The sequence below is a fragment of the Balaenoptera physalus genome (assembly GCF_965194825.1).
Source record: "Balaenoptera physalus genome assembly, chromosome: 4".
Lineage (NCBI taxonomy): Eukaryota > Metazoa > Chordata > Mammalia > Artiodactyla > Balaenopteridae > Balaenoptera > Balaenoptera physalus.
Window position 1 is genome coordinate 138,094,658 of NC_138891.1, and position 22,200 is coordinate 138,116,857.

At 47.0% G+C, this 22,200-nt stretch overlaps 1 long non-coding RNA gene across 1 annotated transcript in view; it reads right to left on the reverse strand.

Moving 5' to 3' along the window:
- LOC309659295 overlaps positions 1–22,200 on the reverse strand; it is a 55,466-nt gene that overhangs the window by 4,301 nt on the left and 28,965 nt on the right. The window contains exon 3 of the long non-coding RNA XR_014262721.1: positions 9,882–10,034. This is a non-coding gene — a long non-coding RNA (uncharacterized lncRNA). The remainder of the gene's footprint in view (positions 1–9,881; positions 10,035–22,200) is intronic.

A 22,200-nucleotide genomic window follows, 5' to 3' on the forward strand; every position in this document is an offset into this window, starting at 1 on the left:
TAAAATAGAAAGTGAAAAAAAACTTAGAAGAAGAAAAAGAAAAGAAACAATAATGAGGTGGCCTATCCGCTCACAGGAGGGTTACAGAGAAACCCCACCAAGACCCCAAAGCCGGGCAAGCATGGCGTCCACAGCAGGGAGGAAACCCTCTCTGTGTGGTTATGACGAGACAGCTGACCCCAGGGAGCAGCGACTGAGCGTCCCTGCTCTCGCTGCATCTGGAGGCTGGTAGGGATGGGCGCTAGGGACCCAGCATCCTCCCTGGAAAGAAGCATCTCCTGGGGGTATGCAGGGACCACCTGCTCACAGCACAGAGCCAGGCATTAGGGAAGCAGTGATCCTGGGTGTCTGTCCCACAGACGTGTGCATCACCCTAGCACCATGGGGTCCAGGGACTTGGAGGAGGGACGGAGGAGGCACTTTCCAAACACACCCCCAGGACTCGAGCCCTAGATGCAGAGCTGCCTCCCAGCCCACTGCCCTGCAGAATGCCTGCCCTTGGGGTCCCACCTTGGCCTCCCCAGAGGAGGGAGGAGCCCTCCCAGGCCCCTCCCACACCCCCCACCCAGGGGCCTGCAGAGCCCAGGCCGATCTCCAGATGATTTCGGCAGAAACGGCCACAGCCAAGTGGTGCTTAAGAAACAGAGGGGCTTTCTACCTAATTATTCCCAATCCCTGGTCTCTGCATCGATCACATTCTCCTGATAAATGCCCGACTGCCCACTTCTCTCATGGGATAAATGTGGTGTGACGCTGAGGACGGGTGGCCCTAACTTTCCACACACTGGGCCTTTGTGGAGGAGTGTTTTGTTTACGGCCATTAAAGTGAAAAGAACACAAGCAGGAGCTACGAGGGCGGGCGGTTTAGAGCAGGAGACTCCTGGGGTCAGGGAGCCGGCTGGTGTAAGCTGAGCGCGGCCTGGGCCCCTGTGGGACCCCTGCCGTCTGGCCCAAACCCCACTCGCTTGGTCACTGGTGTTTGCAAACCTTGATGCTGCGCAGAAGCCCTTGGGCGGTTCCCCACCTGATGCCACATCGGGACCTCGGCCTCCTCCACGCTCCCTCCGCCTACCTCTCCATTTCGTCTCCCACCAGCCCCCCAGATGGACGGGCTGCCCCGTCCCAGCTCAGTCACTATTTCTGGAAAGGACACTGAACTACCACCTCAGCCCCTTTGCCTAGGCCAGTGTGTCCCCATCCCCGCCCTGCCCCCTCTCGTCCTAGGGTCCTCACACGCCCTCGCCAGCTCCGTGCGGGCCCCCCTGGGGATGCTTGCCCCGCCCCCTCCAGACCCCCATAGCCTCACCTCCAGCCCACTGGGCTGCCCTTGTGTTGCCCTCTTTTCTGTCTCCTGGCCCCAGCCAGCCTGGGAGCCCCAGGCCTTCCTGGTGCCAGCACCCAGGGAGCTCATAATTGGGCAACAGACGCCTTCCCGTGCTGTTTACCCCACTGACTGGCTCCCTTTGAAGAGCAGGCCCAGGCCTTCCACGCTCCCCCCTCTAACCTGCGATACCGCTGAGCCTCTGACGTGTGCGGGGTTCCCAAAGCCAGCCTAGCAGAGACTTCAGCAGCGAACTTGAGCCTCAGCCTGACCGTGTCTGATTCCTCTGTGCCAACAAGCCCATGGACGGTTGCCTCAGAAGGACATTCCAAACATCAAATGCAAACAAAATGGGTTGGGACTTATGGGGGACGTTTTTCATCGAATCTGATGGAGGACTTGCAAAATGACCTCTCCTTTTCCCCACAGTCACCCAAAACTGAGCTGATCAGACATCCTGCCCAACCACTTACCTTAACCCCTCCCAAATGTGCATCCCCAGCCCTAGTATGGGGGTAGTGAGCTTCGATGAACCTTGTAACTTCTGGGTTATAACTTCTATGTTCCCCTAAATCTGTGGTTCTCAGCTCAGCGGGGGTGATCTCTCCCCTCAGGGGACCGTATCTGGGGACATTTGTGGTTGTCACAACCCAGGGGGAGGAGCGCTACTGGCTTTTAGTGGGTGGAGGCCGGGGTGCTGCTGAACATCCTACAGTGGACAGGACAGCCGCCCACTAAGACTGATCCAGTGCCGAGGGTGGACGCCCTGCGAGGGTTCCGCAGCACGTGTAGGCGTGGGTCACGACGTGCACCTTCGAGCTGATCCATCTGTCTGATTTGAACTCTGGCTTGACATCTTCTGCTCCTCTTTGTCTAGGGAGGCTGCCAAGATCATCCGAGGCATGAGGAATGGAGAACGGGAGGAAACTTCTAACTTGGAGAGGAGCCAAGAGGTGCACGACACCATAATTGCAAATGAATTGGGGGTGCAGGAGGTCCAGAGCGTTCCTGGGAGCCTCCCTTTGAAATTCAGAGTACTCATTCAATCCAGCTCACAGGAGGGCTCTGGACGAAAGGTCGATGAGAGAGATGTAAAGAGAGCACTTTTGTTTCGAAGCTTACAGGGAAGGGTGGGGAATTTCTTTAACGGAGCCAAACCACACACACCTCTATTGGGCCGTGAAAAATGTGCACATCAACAAGACAAAATAATGCACGTGATTCAGCTTTTCATGTGCACGGCACACATGGCTTACCAAACGAAATGTGAAGGCTTATTTGTTTAGTGGAAATTCTCAAAGAATGGCTCTGCCTGTTGCAGCAAGTAAAACGCGAAGTTTAATTGTGCTGGAGTTTTTCAACACAGGATTTCTCCATTTGACAATATTTGAACAGAGGGCATGTAGGGCGGCATCTATGACAGCAAGAGGCCTGAGCGGTTTCCAGCCTGAGAGCCGGATCCCAAGGTCTCCCACTGTTGGCCGATGCGTTTGTAGGACTTGGAGAACTCAGAGATCCTTCCTGCCTTCTGCATCACTGAGACTTCACTGGCCTTATTTTTGCTGATACATTCCCCTGCACTTCACTGATTGTATCAGTTAGGATTGTTTTAGCTGCAAGTAATGGCCAACCCACCTAAGAGTGGCCCAAGCAATAAAGACAATTGATTATGTCACGTCACAAGAAGTGAGAAGTAGAAAATGCCAGGGTTGTTCTCACGTGGCTCAGGCATGTCATTGAGGACTCTTTTTCTGCTTAGTTGTTCTCAGTGAGTTAGTTTTTCATCCTTAAATGCAACACCTCGTGGTCATAAGATGCCTCTGCAGCTGCAGACGCAACGTTTCAAACAGGGAAGAAAAGGTGGTCGCCTGCCAGGGTGACCAGCCATCCCCCTTTGTGCAGGACTAAAGGGGAGTTTCCCTGGCAGTTCCCAAGCAGACTGGGACAAGTTGGTCACCACCTGGACCTCTTTCATCAGGGAAGGACATCTCCAGAAGCCCCAGCACACTGCCCTTGTGTCTTAGGGCACACTCTCACCGCTAGGTCAATGAGTGGAAAGAGGCCTGGAATCCCTGTCACGATTCACCCCCTTCCTCTGGGCTTGCCCATCACTTGCACAGAGTTGGTATTCTGTTGGCCAGGAAGAAAGCAAGGACCAAACATCTGCCAGAGTGCTCCTGAAAAAAATGAAATTTTCCAATTAACTGAACCTTACCATCTGAGCAAAGTCTGACGGACTACTCATTCATTCATTGATTCATTCATTGAATAAGTGTGGGTTGAACCCTATGACCTGCAAGCCCAAGCTGGGGTGGGGTCGGGTGGGGAGGAGGGATCCTACATCTATCTGATAGGATTGTTGGGTTTTTTTTTTAATAAATTTATTTATTTTATTTATTTATTTTTGGCTGCGTTGGGTCTTTGTTGCCGCCTGCGGGCTTTCTCTAGTTGCAGCCAGTGGGGGCTACTCTTCGTTGCGTTGCATGGGCTTCTCATTGTGGTGGCTTCTCTTGTTGCGGAGCATGGGCTCTAGGCACGTGAGTTTCAGTAGCTTTGGCACACGGGCTCAGTAGTTGTGGCTGACGGGCTCAGTAGTTGTGGCTAGCAGGCTTAGTTGCTCCACAGCATGTGGGATCTTCCCGGACCAGGGATCGAACTCGTGTCCCTGCATTGGCAGGAGGATTCTTAACCACCTTGCCACCAGGGAAGTCCCAGGATTGTTGTAAGGATTAAATTACTTAACACAAATAAAGTTCATAGAGATTGGTTGGCACATAAGAAGTACTCAATAAATGTTAGCTATTACTGCTTGCGGTAGTTTTAAAATAGGGCTGCAAAATTTTTTCACTCCTCCCTTTTCAGGGGCAGGGCGGGCAGAGGAGAGAAAGTCCACATCCCCCATGCTCGAATCTGGGCAGGCTCTCTGACTGCCTTGACCACTAGGAGACAGGAAAAGTGTGACTTCCAAGGCTGAGTCATGAAAGGCCATGCCCGTTCCTTGTTCACCGGGAACACTCACTCTTGGAACCCTGAGCCACCGTATAAGATGGACCACCCTGAGACAGGCCATGTGGGGCACTCTGGTCCACAGTCCAGCTGAGTCCAGCCTTCCAGTTCTCCCTGCCAAGGTGCCAGACGTCACAGTCCCTCCAGACCAGCCCATCTGCCAGCTGAGTGCCACTAAGCACCTCCCTCCCTCAACATCACGTGCAGCAGAAGAATCACCCAGCCAAGCCCTGCCTGAATTCATGACTAACAAAATTGGGCACTAAAATACAACAGTGATCATTTTAAGCCTCCTGGGGTTGGGGTGGTTTGTTACACAGCAGTAGTCACCGGAATGTGACTAGAATAATTACTTCTATTATTAGTTACTATTACTACTCTTATCAGTGTCAATATTAAAAGACTGATAAGGCAGGTACAACTATGCTTTCCTAACAGAGCAGGATATAAAAGGACAGAGAGTTAAAAGGGTTTGACCAGGTGAGTTGTGAACACAACTAGTCTTCTGGGTTGGTCATCCCTCCCAATGTCCAGCCTGGGACTCTCTGACGAGTCTTACACTAACTGTTTCTGGCTGGTAAACTGCCCTGTAGGAAGCTACAGAAACATTCCTATTACCTGCTTCTTCAGGACTCAACCCCCAGGAAAATTCCTCATCCTGTGTGATCTGACCCCGAAGAATGAATTAAACTCTGTACATAGTAAACATTACCACACCAATGGTCACCATCAAATGACCATTTGCTTTTGCTGCAAAATGCAAGACAAGCGAACGAGCACAACCCCGCACACACACTTTTTGAATTAAAATAATATAAAATCTAAACTCCTATTTCCCCTGAATATAGCAGAGGAGCCTTGGTGAATCCAATCTCTGTAGTATACCAGCCAAGGAGGAAAAACTCTGATGACCTGATAAGTCTTTCTATCTGTCAAAGTGAAGGAAATGACGCAGAGCTTTTAATCAATATTTATGTAACACTCACCAAAAGCTGTACTTGCTGAAGTAAAATATAACCTTTCTCTCTTTAAACACCTTTTACTTGTTATTTGAATAGGAAGTTATTCTTTCAGAATTAGCTACATCTGTCAACCCAGCATTCTTGGCTGCCACACATAAAGTTCTTACCATATACCACCTTCTCTTTAACTTTCTCTTTAGCTTAGATTTTATTTATTTTTGACAACTCCCTGGGGTTTCCTGACAGGAGAAATCTTTAAGACTGGGGTAATATGGTTTTTACATTCAGAGCTACATTATTTTTTTATTAGTGTTTTTCAACTCAGAATAAGAGAGTGGGACAAATCCACCCCAAATGCAGTGAGTTTTTTATTAATGGTCCCACTGACCAACATTTATTTTAAAACTTAATGTTTCAACTTTCTTGTCTCCTTTGTCAGTTTAAGAGGTGCCCGGCATGTTCTCAAACGTGTTTTTGTTCGATCGGCATAGGTTATAGCTCTTTGGCAGGAAAGCATGGGTTAAGTAGATGAAAATTCATCAGAGTCTATCTGTGCAAAACTGCATGCCCTTACTTCCACCGTTTAGTTATGTTGCCATCAATTGATCAGAATGAAACTGTCCTCTTTCTGCCATTGATCATGGTTTATAATCCTTTATCAAAGATGGGTTTTTGAGCTTTAGTCCTTGGCTGAAAAACACAAAGATTATTTCCTTCTGCCTTTTGTCTTGTGTCTAATCCAGTCCCCGTAGCTCTCCCATCTGCCACAGATGCCCCTTCCTGTTATAGTTTAACCCCATCATTCAAGTGACACAGAATTAGTTAGGTTAGCCTTGCAGACTCTCCAACATAATTTTTCCCCTAAAGCTATGGCAGGGTCGAGATCTTCCTTCCTCTCCTGGGGCGAACCTTACAGAGAGGGTCACAGTCTTCCTCTGGGGGAAGGTGGTCCTAAAAGAGGAGAATGCTTTGTTTACAGGAGAAAGGGTTTATCAAATCTGGCCTCAGAAGCTCTGATGTCTACATACCTCTGGCATTCCCTTTGGGGTTTTCTGGATGTCAGCTGATCTAAGCGGAAACCAGAGAGGTAGAAGCAGAGCTCTTGAAAGACTGAAAGCAAATGGATTGGGTGAGGTCTTAAGCCTGCTTTTTTTTTTTTTTTGGCTGCACTGTGCCACATGCGGGATCTTAGTTCCCCAACCAGGATCGAACCCATGCCCCCTGCATTGGGAGTGCTGAGTCTTAACCACTGGACCACCAGGGAAGTCCCTGCTTTTTCTTTAAAAAAAAAAAAAAAAAATGCGAACCACTCTTTGCCTGACGAAAGCTGCAGCCATTTCTAGGTTCTCGGTTGAACACCTATGGCAGCCCAGGTCCTGACTTGCAGGCTCACTGTGATATATTCCAGACTTAACTTTAAAATATATACTATTTATTGTACCCTGCCTTGTTCCAGAAAGGGTTTAAGGCAGCTAACTGAAATATATAATCATGAAAAGCTGATTCAACTTCTTATTTGGCTAAAGACATTCTGATGTAAACGGAAAAAAGTTTTGAAATCCTCTTTTTCATTTTAAAGAGAGTTATTCAAGATGATTACCTTATTTGACAACAAACAGACGTTTCTAGTAATTGAATACAGTTAAGTATCTGTCCAAAAATTTCCTTTGGACCTTATAAATTACAGCTAATATATAGTGTTTTCATTTCTCGTGAACCACCAGGAAATCCGATGTCATCGTATAGATTATGCAGAAGAAATGTTTTGCACAGGCAAAGCTGGACAATCAATAAATTTGGATGCCCTCTGAGGTCAGTGCCTTTGCCTGTAGCACGGAGGGTCTTCTGCTCTGACCCCTCCCAGGGTCCTTCCACTTGTTATTGAAACAGGAGGGAAGGGGGCAGGGCACAACCTCTGAAAGAATAACATAGCCCAAGGACATGACATAAACTGATTAAAACCAAATGGGTCCAAGATGGCGGACAAGTCGACTTCCCCTAGACCTTGAACCTCAGTATACACTCACTGTAACACATCAGCAAGCTAAATGACACACCCACAGGCGCCACGACAGTTCCAAGACCGACCATAAGGATCAAAAAGTGGGCGGTGGCCCAATTCCTGGAAATCTCTGCCCCTTCACGAAATAGCTGGAATCCTCCTCCCACTCATTAGCCTATGAAATTACCCACCCCTATAAAAACTGACAACCCCATACCCTGGTGCCTTTCTCACCTTCTGAGATGGCCCACACTCTGTCTGTGGAATGTGTTTCTCTCTAAATAAATCCAGTTCTAACCGATCACTTTGTCTCCCGCTGAGTTCTTTCTGCGATGAGACATCAAGAACCTGAGCTTCCTTAAGTCCTGAAACCAGGTGTGTGATCTCAGTTGGAAGACTGTGGGTTTTGGCCAGGTTCGAGTCCCAGCCATGTGGGTTCAAGTTCCCAATCTGGGTTTTGGCTGGGTTCGAGTTCTGGCACTTGGGGTCAAGTCCCAATCTGAGGCGCCCGGTTTCCTTATTTCACTTCATTCAACATTGAGGCACATTGCTTTCAACTTTTTCCTTCCACAAGCCACTTAAAAACGATGTTCCTGTGATTTACTAAATATTCAAGTGTCATTCTTTTATATCAATTTTATAAATAAACTCTTGCCTGTATCCATAGGACAGAGCTGAGTTTGCGTATTCTCTGGCCAGGCTTTGGTGGGGCTCCATGGCAGTCTGTGGCCATGAGGTCAACTCCCCTCTACTGGCCATTGCTGCCATTTCCTGAATGGATGGACAGATTCCGGAGAAAGAAGGAGAGGAGAAATGCTATGGCATCGGGGTGGAAACAAGCACCCGCATGGCCCCTCCCTCCTGCCTGTGTTTAGGTGTGGGCGGGGACAACATTTAGATTACATGGTCCCCTTTAGCTGCCTCATGGTTGAGAAGATACACTGCCCACCGGCCCGCTGGCTGACTTATTCCTGAGCTGGCAACACCAGGTCGACCAGGTTTAAGGAAGGGGCGACTCAGGGGAGAGGAAGCTCATTCCCTGGGTGGGTGTCAGGCCCATTGGTGCTAAGGGTGGAAGAGGGCCTTAGAAGTTGGTTTCCACTGGGAGGGGGCAGAGCTGGGGCTGAGGAGGAGGTGGGTGTGTCCACACTCGGGCCACCACGATGCCGCTGGAGCCTGGACTCTGGCGCCTATAGCATCTGAGGTTGAGGGGCTTTTATTATTATTTTTGTTTGTTTAATAACAGGGACTTCCCTGGCGGTCGAGTGGTTAAGACTCTGTGCTTCCACTGCAGGGGGCACAGGTTCAATCCCTGGTCGGGGAACTAAGGTCCCACACATTGCACGGTGTGGCCAAAAAATTAAAAAAAAAAAAAAAGACATAACAGTGAAACAAGGAACCAAACAGAAAGAGGGAATGAAATCACAGGGGTCACCTTCTTTTTAAAAGTCCCTCCCCATGTTTTGAGCTCTGTGGGGCAGGGCAGGTGCTGAGAGACTTTCACACACAGGATCTCCCTGTGGAGGGGACTCTGTCACCCACGGTTTACAGATGAGGAAGTCGAGACCCAGAGAAGCCGGGATGTTCCGAAGATGTGTTTGTTTTAATCAGGTGTGGTAAGACACGAAAACGCAGGAATGATTATCACAGAGGAAGGAGTTTATACGCACAGCTCCCGAGAAACAGGAGGCACGGAATACCTTGCAGGGCCACCCGGGGAAGCAGAGGGGTCGGTCAGGGGCAGGGGGCAGGGGAAGGAGAGCTTGGTCCACAGCCCTTACTGGCGTTTTCATGAGAAGGAAAGGCAGGGCAGAGGAAACAGTTTAGGGCTGGTAAGTTTGAATAATTACTGCAGGCTCTGGGCCATAGGGCTGTCTGGTTCCTGGCCCTGGGGTGATTTAGGGCAGGGAGAATATTGACGTGACATGTGACGAACATAGGAGATTGCTGAGATGTGGGCTCTGGATTGGTTGGTTTGTATATCAAAGGCACACTTGCAGGGGAGCTTTGCTATCTGTAAGAATTAGCTAGCCCTGGGAGGGGCAGTCTCTCCAGGTTCAAGACCCCAAATGCCAGAGCATCAAGAATACAGAAAATAAGAAAATATAGTCAATATACAGGACTTAAGTTAAAACACAGGTGCAGCTAATAAGGGACAGAGGCAGGGTTCAGACCCAGGCTGCCCAAGTCCAAGTCCTTCACACGATTCAGCCCTGTGAGATGTTTCTCACCTCCTCCCACCCTCAGCCGGTTAATAGGAGCCATTTAATGCACATGTCCTGCTCTTAGGAGCTTGTTTTTGTTAGGGAGTCAAAGACAGAGAGACAACTCAAATATAAGATTAGATAACCTCCCCCCTCCCTGGCCCCCCTGCACCGGAAAAGTCACCACAGCGGATCAAATGGTATTTTAAACGCTTTAGGACATTTACGTTTTTAAGGAGGCTTATGATTCGTTTTTTTCTATAAATTAACAACACTTTTCCTGCTTTCCTTCCTTCTTGAGACCCTCCTTTTTCATGCATCTTTGGGCTGGAGAGTCAAGTTTACTAAGAAGAACATGTCTATTTAGCCAATATTTATGTGCATACCTGGGAAGTTTCTGTGGCAGGAGTGGCTGTCGGAGCTTGAGTTTCCAGAGGGCTCTCCTGCTCGTTAGAGAACCACCACGCTGGGTGTCCCCTGTGCCACCGTCCACGTGCAGGCCCACTGTCCCCACGATTGACACACAGGTACACGGAGGTCTGTGGAACAAGCGGGGAACAAATGAGAGGTGGATTGAGAGAAAAAAATTAACGTGGTAGATTTAGAACAGCCCCGCCCGATAGAAGTGTCAGTCACACCACAGATGTAATTTAAAAATTTCCAGTAGCCACATTAAAAAGACAAAAGAAAACGGGTGGAAAAAATTTAGAAATCTGTTCTATTTAAACCTGATATATCTGAAGCATTATCACTTCAACTTGTAATCATATTAATATTATACAAACATTATTGAGATATTTGACATTAGTTTTTTCTTTTCAAGTCTTTAAATCGGTGTGTATTTTACACTTAGAGCCTCTCTCAGTTCACACTAGCCACATTTCACGTGCTAAGATTTCACATCTCATGTGGCTGATGGCTGCTACCCTGGACACAGAGCAACAGATACCAGGACATTTGGTCTCTTGGTTACTGTGAGCAGGAGAGGGAAGGGCTGTCACCCATCTGGATACAAAGGACTTATGGGACAAAGCTGGCCTGACTCTGAGCAGTTGAACAAAAATGAGACGGAGGAGCAAAATGTATTAAAAAGGAAAAAAGAACAGGATGAGGGCTTCCCCGGTGGCGCAGTGGTAAAGAATCCACCTGCCAATGCAGGGCACACAGGTTCAATCCCTGGTCCGGGAAGATCCCACATGCCGCGGAACAACTAGGCCCATGCACCACAACTACTGAGCCTGCGCTCTAGAGCCCGCGAGCCACAACTACTGAGCCTACGTGCCACAACTACGGAAGCCCGCACGCCTAGAGCCCGTGCTCTGCAACAAGAGAAGCCACCGCAATGAGAAGCCCGTGCACTGCAACCAAGGGTAGCCCCTGCTCACCGCAACTAGAGAAAGCCCACGTGCAGCAATGAAGACCCAACGCAGCCAAAAAAATTAATTAATTAACTAATTAAATTTTTAAAACAAGAAAAAAAAAAAAGAACAGGATGAGAAGCACAGAAGAAGAAATAAGATGCAGAAGCGCTTCGATCATTACATTTGTCCACTGCATGAGCACATGCCAAGCTCCTAGGACAATCGCTCGTGAAGTTCTCACAGCCACATTAGGGGAACTGTGATGGTCTCTTTGTCATCCGGGGAAACTGAGGTCCACAGCCCAGGTACTGCTCACAGCCTGGAAGTCGTGATCCCAGGATTCAAACCCGTATTTGTGTGACTGCGATGCTGGCCCCAAAGTTTCAGTAACATGCCCTGGGGATCCATTATGTTTGCACCGAGGTGGGAAATTTTCTACTGAAAAGATTTATGAGTAAGTTACCATGGATCCAAAAGTAACTCCCCCTGTAGGGTGTTCACCCCGATATCGACTGGAAAAACGAGGCAGGTTAACCTCATAGTAACAAGAGGCCAGGAAGCCAAGATGTCATTCCTAGGTAACCGTGGCCAATTCTTTAGGAAAAAGGCTTTTTTTTTTTCAGAATGGAAGTATCCTTATTGTTTTATTTTTAAGGAAGTGCATGTTCATTATAAAATGACCAAAGAGGCTCAAAGAATCCTCTCCCTGCTCTGCAAGAATCACTGTAGGTAGTTGTGCACAGTTGGAACCGAGAATCCACACAACGTACACTGTTGTGTACCTGCCTTTTCACTTGGCTTTGGCCCTCAGGTGTCTTTCCATGGCGACACCTTCCCAGGTAGCTCATCCTTTTTTAGGGCTGTAGCGTGCTCCATCAACACATGGACCCTGATTCAACACTTCCTTTGACAAGTTTGCAGGTTGTTTCCAATGTCGTGATATGCAAACACCCCGAGTTTGGGAAATGTTCATATATCTTCCCGTGTCTTGAAATATTTCCTCAGGATGGATTTACAGGGCAGGTTTTAAAAGAAGGATGTCATTACGCATGTTATTCTGGGCCACGCCCTTCACGGGTAAAACATCCACATCACAGTAACAATACAACCTGCATTCTTGGCTTGTCCAGGCCCGCCATGTGGGACCCCCAAACCTCCTTGAAGTGCCCCCCTAAATTCTAAGGAGCAGGACATGGGCCTCTAGGCCACCCTACAGCTTCCTCTGGTTTCTTCTGCTGGCTTTCCCTGCACCCATCTTGTGAGATGTCAGCAACCCAGTTCTCCATGCTGAGGGCCCCACTCCCACCTCTGATGCTACAGGTCTCCAAGCTGATGGGGGAAGGGCAAAGTCCCTCCCCAGTTCTGCCACCTACAGGCCAAGCTCGGCACTGCCTCGGCTCCCGCTGTCTCTGTCCACAGAACCCAGAGCTAGGCAGGCCTGGAAGATTCCAGAACCTGCATGCAGGGACAGTATTAGTATGCTCAGCCAGACTGGAAGATCTGCTGGCTCTTACCTGTGGATGGGTTCTTTCCAAGGGCACGCTCAGGCCTCCAGACCACTAGACTCCTGACTCAAGCACTCACAGGCTTCAGAAATGCCCAAACCCAGCAACATCCTAGAGTGAGCAGGCTCGGGTCCTTGCTGCGTCCCCAGCCACAGACCGTTGACCCTCTGTCTCTTGGGAGTGACAAAGGGCCACATCGAGATTTTGTGGGGAGGAGTAACATGGGCATCTCCATGTGTCCGAGGCTGACAAGGATGGGGAGACTTGAGAGGACAACTCAGGGCTGGGGTCAGATGCATTTAAGAACGTTGAAGTGTCAGGGCTGGAGGGGACCTGAGCTGGTGTATCGGTCAGCATTACTGCAGTAACAAACATCCCTGAATTCTCTTTGGCTACAACAGCAAAGACGTCTTTCTCACTACATTACCGGGTCCACTGCTGTGGCCCTGCTCTGCCCATCTTCTCATCCCAGGATACAGGCTCAAGAAACAGCCTCTTCTGGCTCTCAAGGCAGAGGAAGAGAGCAGGAGAGTGGGCAGACACTCCCACAGTGCCTCCTAGAAAGAGGGTGTGCTCACACGTGGCTTAAGTCCATGGATTCATGTTCCATTGACCAAAAGATACCCCATGGATAAGCCCAAAGTCAATGGGGCAGGGATGTCTAATCCTTTAACAGGGGAGGGGAGAGTGATTCACTGTGAACGCCAACTCTAAGTACGGCAGATAGCACATCCCTAACTCTGTTACACACCTGAGGAAACTGAGGCACAGGGAGGGAAAGTGGCTTGCCCAAGTCCACACACCAGGTAGCAGCAGAACCAGGGCTAGCACCGAATCTCTGGCAATCACCCAATGCTCTTAATCCTACCCTCAGAGTTTCCCAAAATATGTTCCAAGAGATATTAACGAGGGTCTTTATTGTAAGACATCTCAGAGCCTTTAATATGCCATTGAGATTTATGACTCTGCCAGTTAGGGAAGTGGATTCTAGCTTTTTCTGACTTTTTTGACCCCAGAACCCACAGAACCAGCTGAGGAGCAGTTTGGAGAGGTGGCCCTACTGGGAACACATTGCGAAACACAGCAGCACCACGCCAGCTAATCAAATGGACTCTAATTCACCATCAGGAACTTGAAACTTAAAGTTTTGCATTGCTATAAGGAATGTTTTAAAAACACAACCTTCCTATAAATTCTTCACAGCTTAGAAACAGACACAGCTTTCACTTTTAGAAAGTTCACGTAACTTTGTGAGGCCATCATTAATTTTGATTATTTTTTCCACTTTCCTTTCTTTTTTCAGTAGTAGCCGAAAATGTAATAAATGCAATGAAACTGATCTTCATAAAGTCTTTGGTGGATGAATCATAGGTCTCTGGAAAATGTGTTTGCCTATCTACTACACGTCTTCTTTTTTTTTTCTTTGATGAAAACAACAAATGTTACGTATCATTTCTCAACCATAAAAATATGTTTTAACAAAATGAAAACGTGTGCTTTGGTGTGATAATGGCAACACATGTCATTCTCAAGACATCCCAAGTGGTCATAAAGGGCCTCCAGTTGGGACCATGGAACTATTCTGAAAAAGGCACAGGAATTAGATCATCTCAAATCATTAGGGTATTTTTTTTCCGTGATGAATCTTTTGATCAGCAACATATGTGAAATTAAAATCAGCTTTATACGGTTTTGTCAAAGGCTTCACAAAGTAAAATCCTATTCAAATAGCTCAAAAATAAAACTGTGAAATACACTGCAGTCACCCTTTAAAAGAATTCTCTGACATACTCGAATAGATGGTAACCCAGGCCGGGAGGGTCAGCTCCTTTTTCCAAGGCTCTCAGGCAGGCAGCCCCACAGATCACAAACTCCTGGGTTCAAAGAGGCCTGAAAGCCACCAACCAGCTCACCCAGGGCCTGGGTCCTCTCTGATATGTCCCTCCAGGTCACAGCACAGGACCCAGGATAGACTCCTTCCTTGGGGTAGATTGGGAGGTATAGAACTGTTCTTTATGTGCAACCAAGACACACTTCCCTACAATTTCCATCCCTTGGGGAAGGAGAAAATGAGTCTCATTCCTCTGTTCCATGACCATCCTTTCAAATATGTCAAGACGATCATCTTCCTCCCAATCTTCTCTTCTCCATGTCAAACACCTGCAGTTCCCTGGCTGCTCCTGGTGCAAGTATCTCTAAGGGCTTTCAGCTGCTGGAGACGGACATTGGCCTAAAGGAGCCCCATGCATCCAGGACACCAGACAGGGCAGAGACAACCTGGGCTGCTGTACCTCAGGAAGTGGGGATAAGGGGGGACAGGTGGCATCAGAGCCACGTGGGACTGGAGGACCTCATCGTCTTCATCTCACTGTGTCACCATGACTGTGACCCCACATTGCCACAATGTGGTCTTTCTACCCAGGACCAAACATTGACTATGTAGGGATGTTTGTTCCTGCAGCAATGCTGACTAATACACCACCAGCATATGTATGTATGTATGTGTGTGTGTATATATATATATATATATACATATATATACACACACACATACACATATATACCACTTAGATAACATTCATAGATTTGCAGAATATTTATATTACCATTCCAGGATGAAGTCATTTGTCATTTTTATTAGTGGCCTGCACCAAATCTAAGATTTCAGGTTGTTTTCCGATAGTACTGAAAATATATTTTAAATAATCTAAATCTTTTAGGTGTGGTGTCAAAAGAAAAGTCCAGCCAAATTTTTGTTCTATCAGATCACAGTCTTCTTCAAATAATACAGTGGTTTCTTTTCTCCTCAATGCTCCCTTCACATCCCAGACAACCTGCTTCTATGACAGTTGTGAGAAAGAGTAAAAATCGTTTGGAGAAGAGAGTTCGGTCAGGCCTCCATCTCTGTCTGGGCCTGCCTGGGGAACCTGTGGGTTTCATTCTGTGAGCCCAGAGGCCTGGCGTCCCCATGTCCACACCTGAGTGAGCTGGAGGCCTCCGCTAACTGCTGGGTTCCATCCACCTTCTGGCCTCGCTGCGGACAGTGAGCCGTTGTTTTTCTGAAGGAGAAAATGACATTTAATGAGGGCACACAGCCCCTCACCCTTCTGTGCCAGCAATCTCATCCTGGAGAACACAGGGCGACAAAATGCAGTTGTGCCAGACAGACCCCTGGAGCCCACACACCTCAGGCCACAACTCCCCCACTGACCCCACTCCTGCAGGCGTCACCTCGGGTCCCTGGGTGCACCGTCCTCCTGAAACTGGACTCCATGGGACAGGACCGCAGGGTGTATTGCAGCAACAGGCGTAAGCCACTTGCTCTTCCTCCCTGCTGGAGGGGAAGCAGCCAGAATCAATTAGCTACTTAACTGACATGCAGGAAATCACAAAATGCTGAAATGCCTTGTGGATGATTAACAGGGTCTCAGCATCTGCTTTGTCAGGAGGACCCTGAACTCGCCAAGGTGATGCCCAGGGTGCCCTCCTCACCGCCCCTGCTCAGCACATCCATTCTGTTTCCATAACAGTAAGTGTAATAGGGAAAAACCTTTTGTATTCTATTACAAGTTAATCTTGTAATAGAATTACAAGATTAAAGGGACGTTGCCTATAAGCTTAAATTATACATAGTGGCCCATCTCTGGGACCCCTGCCTCCCAGGTAATGAGCATTAAGCTAAAATAACTTTGTTTAGCTCACAGGAAACACCCTGACCAGGCCCACCTGTGAATGACTGCAGGGAGGAAGAAATTAACACATCCTCTCCGGAGGCTGATGGGAACCAGGAAGTGTTTGACTTTACTCCCCCCCTTTTAGTATAAAAGGAGCCTGAATTCTAACTCAGGCAAGATGGTTCTTTGGGGCGCACAAGCCCACCATCTTCTCGGTCTGCTGGCTTTCCGAATAGAGTCAACATGCCTTGCCCCAGCAAGTCGTCTCTCGATTATTGGCATGTCATGCGGCGAGCAGAAGCTTAGACTCAGTAACACAAGGGCTGCATAAACCACCAACCCGGGCTCGGTGCTGATCTTTCTGAAGGGCAGTAAGAAAATACTTGCTACCTGAGATCTTTCTGCAGGTCGGTGAAGGCAGCACTTTCGCCTGTGGGTTGCATCATCCTCAGAGGTGAGCCTGGCTTTCTGACACAGGCGTGTGCAGAAGGGTGAGTTTCATCACAACTACAACTCTCACTGGTGCTTATAGGCAATGAAGACTCAGCACCTCCAGCGCATAAGAACAGGCTAGTTGCCGTGTTCCTATGTCCCTAAGTGAAGGTTGCCCCAAGGACAACACGGGGAGGCTATCACCCTGCCAGCATCCACTTGGACCAGCCGTGAGGAAGCTTTTGAAGCATCAACACACTTGTGTGTGGGGAGGTACTGAAGCTGTGCTCCTCAGGAATGCTTTGTGCAACTCAGGACTTCTGCCATCTGCTAGGCCTCGCCCGGAGATGGTCTCCAGTCCTAAATGGACTTACGTCCCATCCCTTCATGACACTTGCATACGAGGAAAGCGCCTATCTGGACTCCATGACTTTGGCCCTTGACGATTTGCTTCAGTATGTTCGCATTTATGGTTATGCCCTTAGATTTCATTGAGGTCATTACAATAAGCAGCTGGATGAGAACTGCTTCTGCATTGGGGCTGAAATCATTGTCAAGGGTGGGGCTCATTTTGTTACCCAGTAAACCCAATAGAAGGTCCAGGGAAAGATTTAAAATTTTTTAGAATATAATGCCATAGGGGAAAAACCTCTTAAAAGATTGCTGACTCCACTTTTTCTAAAATGAATATTATGCAACCTAGTGGCTGCTAGGAAGTTCAGAGCCAAATTCAAGGATAAGTCTCAGAATTACCTGGGCTCTGTCTACTGTATCTGCTTCCTTCTCCTTTGCAAGGTCTTGGGTTCGTTGTTGTTGTTACATTAACATTGCCATATATATTATTTGGCTTTGTGTATAGCAACTTCCAAGGTTTTTGGAAGGAGATAGAGTATAAATAAATAACGCCCCTAATTAAACTCAAAAGCTTTTGGGCAGCAAAGGAAACCATAGACGAAGTGAAAAGACAACCCATAGATTGGGAGAAAATATTTGCAAATGATGCAATCGACAAGGGCTTAATTTCCAAAATATACAAACAGCTCATGCGGCTCAATATCCAAAAAAAAAAAAATCCAATCAAAAAATGGGCAGAAGACCTAAATAGACATTTTTCCAAAGAAGACATACAAATGACCAAGAGGCACATGAAAAGATGCTCAACATTTCTAATCATTAGAGAAATGCAAATCAAAACTACAATGAGATATCACCTCACACCAGTCAGAATGGCCATCATCAAAAAATCTACAAACAAAAAATGCTGGAGAGGGTGTGGAGAAAAGGGAACCCTCTTAGACTGTTGGTGGGAATGTAAATTCGTATAGCCACTATGGAGAACAGTATGGAGGTTCCTTAAAGAACTAAAAATAGAGCTACCATATGATCCAGCAATCCCACTCCTAGGCATATACCGGGAGAAAACCATAATTCAAAAAGATACATGCACCCCAATGTTCATTGCAGCACTATTTGCAATAGCCAGGACATGGAAACAACCTAAATGTCCATCAACAGAAGAATGGATAAAGAAGATGTGGCACTTATATATACAATGGAATATTACTCAGCCATAAAAAGGAACGAAATAGTGCAATTCGCAGAGACGTGGGTAGACCTAGAGACTGTCATACAGAGTGAAGTAAGTCAAAAAGAGAAAAATATCATATAATATCGTTTATATGCAGAATCTTAAAAAAATGATACAAATGAACTTATTTACAAAGCAGAAACAGACTCAGACTTAGAGAACGGACTTATGGTTGCCAGGGGGAAAGGATAGTGATGAGGGATAGATTGGGAGTTTGGGATTGACATGTGCACACTGCTATATTTAAAATAGATAACCAACAAGGACCTACTATATAGCACAGGGAACTCTGCTCATTATTCTGTAATAACCTAAATGGGAAAAGAATTAGAAAAGGAACAGATACATGTATATGTATAACTGAATCACTTTGCTGAACACCTAAAACTTACACATCATTGTTATTCAACTATGCTCCAATATAAAATAAAAATCTTTTAAAAAGGAAAAAAATAATGCTAGATATTGCTAGCTCTGTAAACAAGTTTAGCTCTGTACTTCTGCAGGAATCACCTGCATTTTCAGGTCTGGAGACAATTCCACAGCACTGTGGGCAGACCCCACTGATTAAAGTCTCTAAGACATTTGCAAATCCTAGAAATGTGGGGTAAAGGAATCCCTGTTAGCTTAATGCAGAAACTCTGATTCTGTGACTGGAGGGCAAACATCAACAAGTCTTTTGAAAATGGCATTTCCCCACCCAATCCTGGGAAATGATGGGACAGGCCGCAGTACTTTCTATAAGAAACATTTTCTGTAAGAGAGTACCCTCACTTCACCCCTCCCCAGAATATTCCTTTTTTAAAAATTCCTAGTTAGAAACTCTACATTGTCACTGATTGAAGAAAAACAGTTTTTCAAAAAAAGGAAGCAGACTCACTGGTACAGAGAACAAATTAGTAGTTACCAGTGGGGAGAGGGAAGGGAGGAGGGGCAATATAAGGGTAAGGGGAAAAAAGGGTTATTATGTGTGTGAAACTTTTGAAAATTGTAAAGCGCTATGGAATTTAAAGTCTTTCATTCAATTAAAAAAAAAACTATAAAAAATGACTAAATAAACAAACAACAGAAAAAAAAACCATTTCTAGAAGATAACTAGCACACTAAAGCAGAAGCCTCTTAAAAAGGTGACTAAAACATTATGGTTTTTCCTATTTTCCATGACACCACCTAATAACTAACCTATTGTCAATCACACACAGGATCTGGGGAGGAGCTTTACCCCACCCCCAACTGAACATTTTCCCACTTAAAGACATGAAGAGGCAGAAATGACCCAGTTCTGCATGGTGTTAAATTATCCTTGGTGTCCTGTTAGATAACCAAGGGTTCTAAGCTGCTCTGCCTTTTTCTTTTTCATTTTTTCTTTTTTTTCTTTTTGAGACTGGAACAGCACAAGCTTTTTTCAATGGTTAAAGAATGGAGAAGTCTGCTCTGCCTTTAATAGCTCTAAGACAGTGGAAATGTCACCTTTCTTCTCGGCCTCCATTTTCTTATCTTTGAAACCAGCGACATGTCTTGGACAATCTTAATGTCTTCTCTTACTCTGAGTCTTTTTTTTTTTGACTGTGCCAGGCGGCATGTGGGATCTTTTTTCCCCAACCAGGGATCGAACCCGTGCCCCCTGCTGTGCAAGCACGGAGACCTAACCACTGGACCGCCAGGGAAGCGACCTGCTGGAACCAACCATTCCTCTAACTGCCAGCACGCGCCTTTCTAAGGGGAGTATTCAAAATGTCCACCAGGGGGCGCCTGATTCACTGCAAACAGTGGCCCGGGGGTCAGGACAAACTGTGGGCAGGTGGGGTGACCCCAGTTTTCCCATGCAGTCCTGGAAGGATTCCTGGCATCCAAGGATGGGAGGTCCTCCTAAGGGTTAGGACAGAATGGCACCATCTCCTCTCCCAACCTGTTTTGCAATTTTTCCCCACCTCTGAGCAGCTGGTCTGGACAATGCTGTGTTTCTGAAATTTCTGGCATTTGGTAGTTTGGGGCCAGCTGCCTATGTGGGAAACTTTTCAGTTCATTCACTTATGATCCACCAGAAGCCAAGAATCTGGAAGCTGGTTGAAGTTGAAAAAAAGGTCTGTCTCTTGCCCTCAACCCCTGGATACTGAGAGCTGGGCTCAAGGCCAGCCTGACAGCTGTGATTGAGGGGGGGTGGTCAAGCAGGGTCCTGGGTGACGGGAAGGGGGGCAGGGGGCAGAGGAGTGGGGAGAGGTGTGCCGACGCTATTCTTCCAAGACGTCCTGAATGCATCTCCTCTCATGGAGGCTATAGTCAACCATGGAAAAAATATGCTGTTTCGGCCACTCTATTTGTTGCTGGAATCTCACACCACCTGGGAATTCTCTGGGTATCATTACACTCAGACACCAGATTCTACGTGTTTCCAGTGAAGTTTCTTGGATTCTTGGGGGTGCTATTTCTAAGGCTTTTGAAGAACTTCCCCAGCTCTGTAGAATATGTTTGTTATGCATTGTTTTTCCCTCAAAAAGATATGTTGAAATTTTAACCATCAGTACCCGTGAATGTGAAGTTATTTGGAAATAGAGTCATTGCAGATGTAATTGGTTATGTTAAGAGGAGGTCATTAGGGTGGGCCTTTAATCCAATAGGACTAGTGTCCTTATAAGAAGAGGATATTAGGACACAGACACAGACACAGAGAGAAGGCCATGTGATGACAGAGGCAGAGATTGGAGTGATGTTCTACAAGCCAAGGAACACCCAGGAGTGCCGGCAACACCATCAGCTGGAAGAGGCAGGAAGGATTCTCCTCTACAGGTTTCAGGTGCTGACACTGTGACTTTCAACTTCTGGCCTCCAGGACTGTAAGAGAATAAATTCTGTTGTTTAAGTCCCCCAGTTGGTGGCACTTTGTTACAGCAACCCCGGGGAAACTAATCCAATATTGAAAGTGAAATGAGCGTGGAAGTGTTTGCATACAACATGATGGAACACCTCAGGTCACCACAATTTTGAAAAACAATTCGGTCAATGTTTTGTTTTCCTTTCTCAATCAGTGTTGCTTTGCTCTTGCTAACACTGAACATAAGGCAGCCTTGCCAATTATCTCCAAATTTGCTCCATGGAATAACTGTTTCTCAGTCACCTCCTGCCCTTCTAACATCTCCAACCTTTCTTCTCCTCTCTTTCTCTGGTACTTCCAAACAAAGACTGAAACAGATCGTTAACCTTTATATATTTTTTTCTCTTCTTTCACTCTCAGAAATGTCACTCTATGGTCACAGTGGGTTGAATGGTGGCCCTACCAAAATTCACATCCACTTGGAACCTCAGACTGCGACCTTATTTGGAATAAGGGTCTTGGCAGATGTAATTAAGGTAAGGATCTCAAGATGAAATCATCCTGGATGATGGTGAGCCCTAAATCCAATGACAGGTGTCCCTGGAAGAGTCAGAAAGGGAAAAGAACACAAGGAGAGACACAGAGAAGGCCATGTGTAGATGGAGGTGAAATTTGAAGTGATGCTGCCACAAGCCAAGGAGTGCCAGGGGCCACCAAGAGCTGGAAGAGGAAAGGAAGTATTCTCCCCTGGAGCCTTTAGAAGGAGTGTGGCTTGCCAACACCTTAATTTCAGACTTCTGGTCTCCACAACTGTGAGGGAATACATTTCTGTTGTTTTAAAGCACGCAGTTTGTGGCCAACTGTGCAGCTGCCCCAGGAAACTGATATGATATAAAAGGTCTACATGTGCTGCTCCAAGGTTGACCACTGCCCTTCCTAAAATACTCTTCAAACTTGGCTGCTGAGGCTCTACCCCAGCTTTTTTCCTTCACTCGCTAAACAAGTATTTACTAAGCACCTACTATGTGCCAGGGACACTGCTAGGCCCAGGGCTATGGCTGCAGTGACAGACAGTCCCTGCCCCAGGGAGCTTATGATCTTCCACTAGCTTGTCTCTCCTCCTTCCTTCCTCATCCCACTAAATAACTGTGGGATCTCCCTCTGCCCCTTGAAGCTTCTGTCACAGGAACAACCCCAAAGTCCACAACTCCATCCTTTCCCTGTGTCTCCTCGCTTTCAGACCTGCCTTCTTTGGCTGCTCCATGATTCCTCCTGGGGCCTCCGGCCGAGGCAAAGGCCTTCCTCCCTCTAAGCACCTCTATTCCCATCAGTA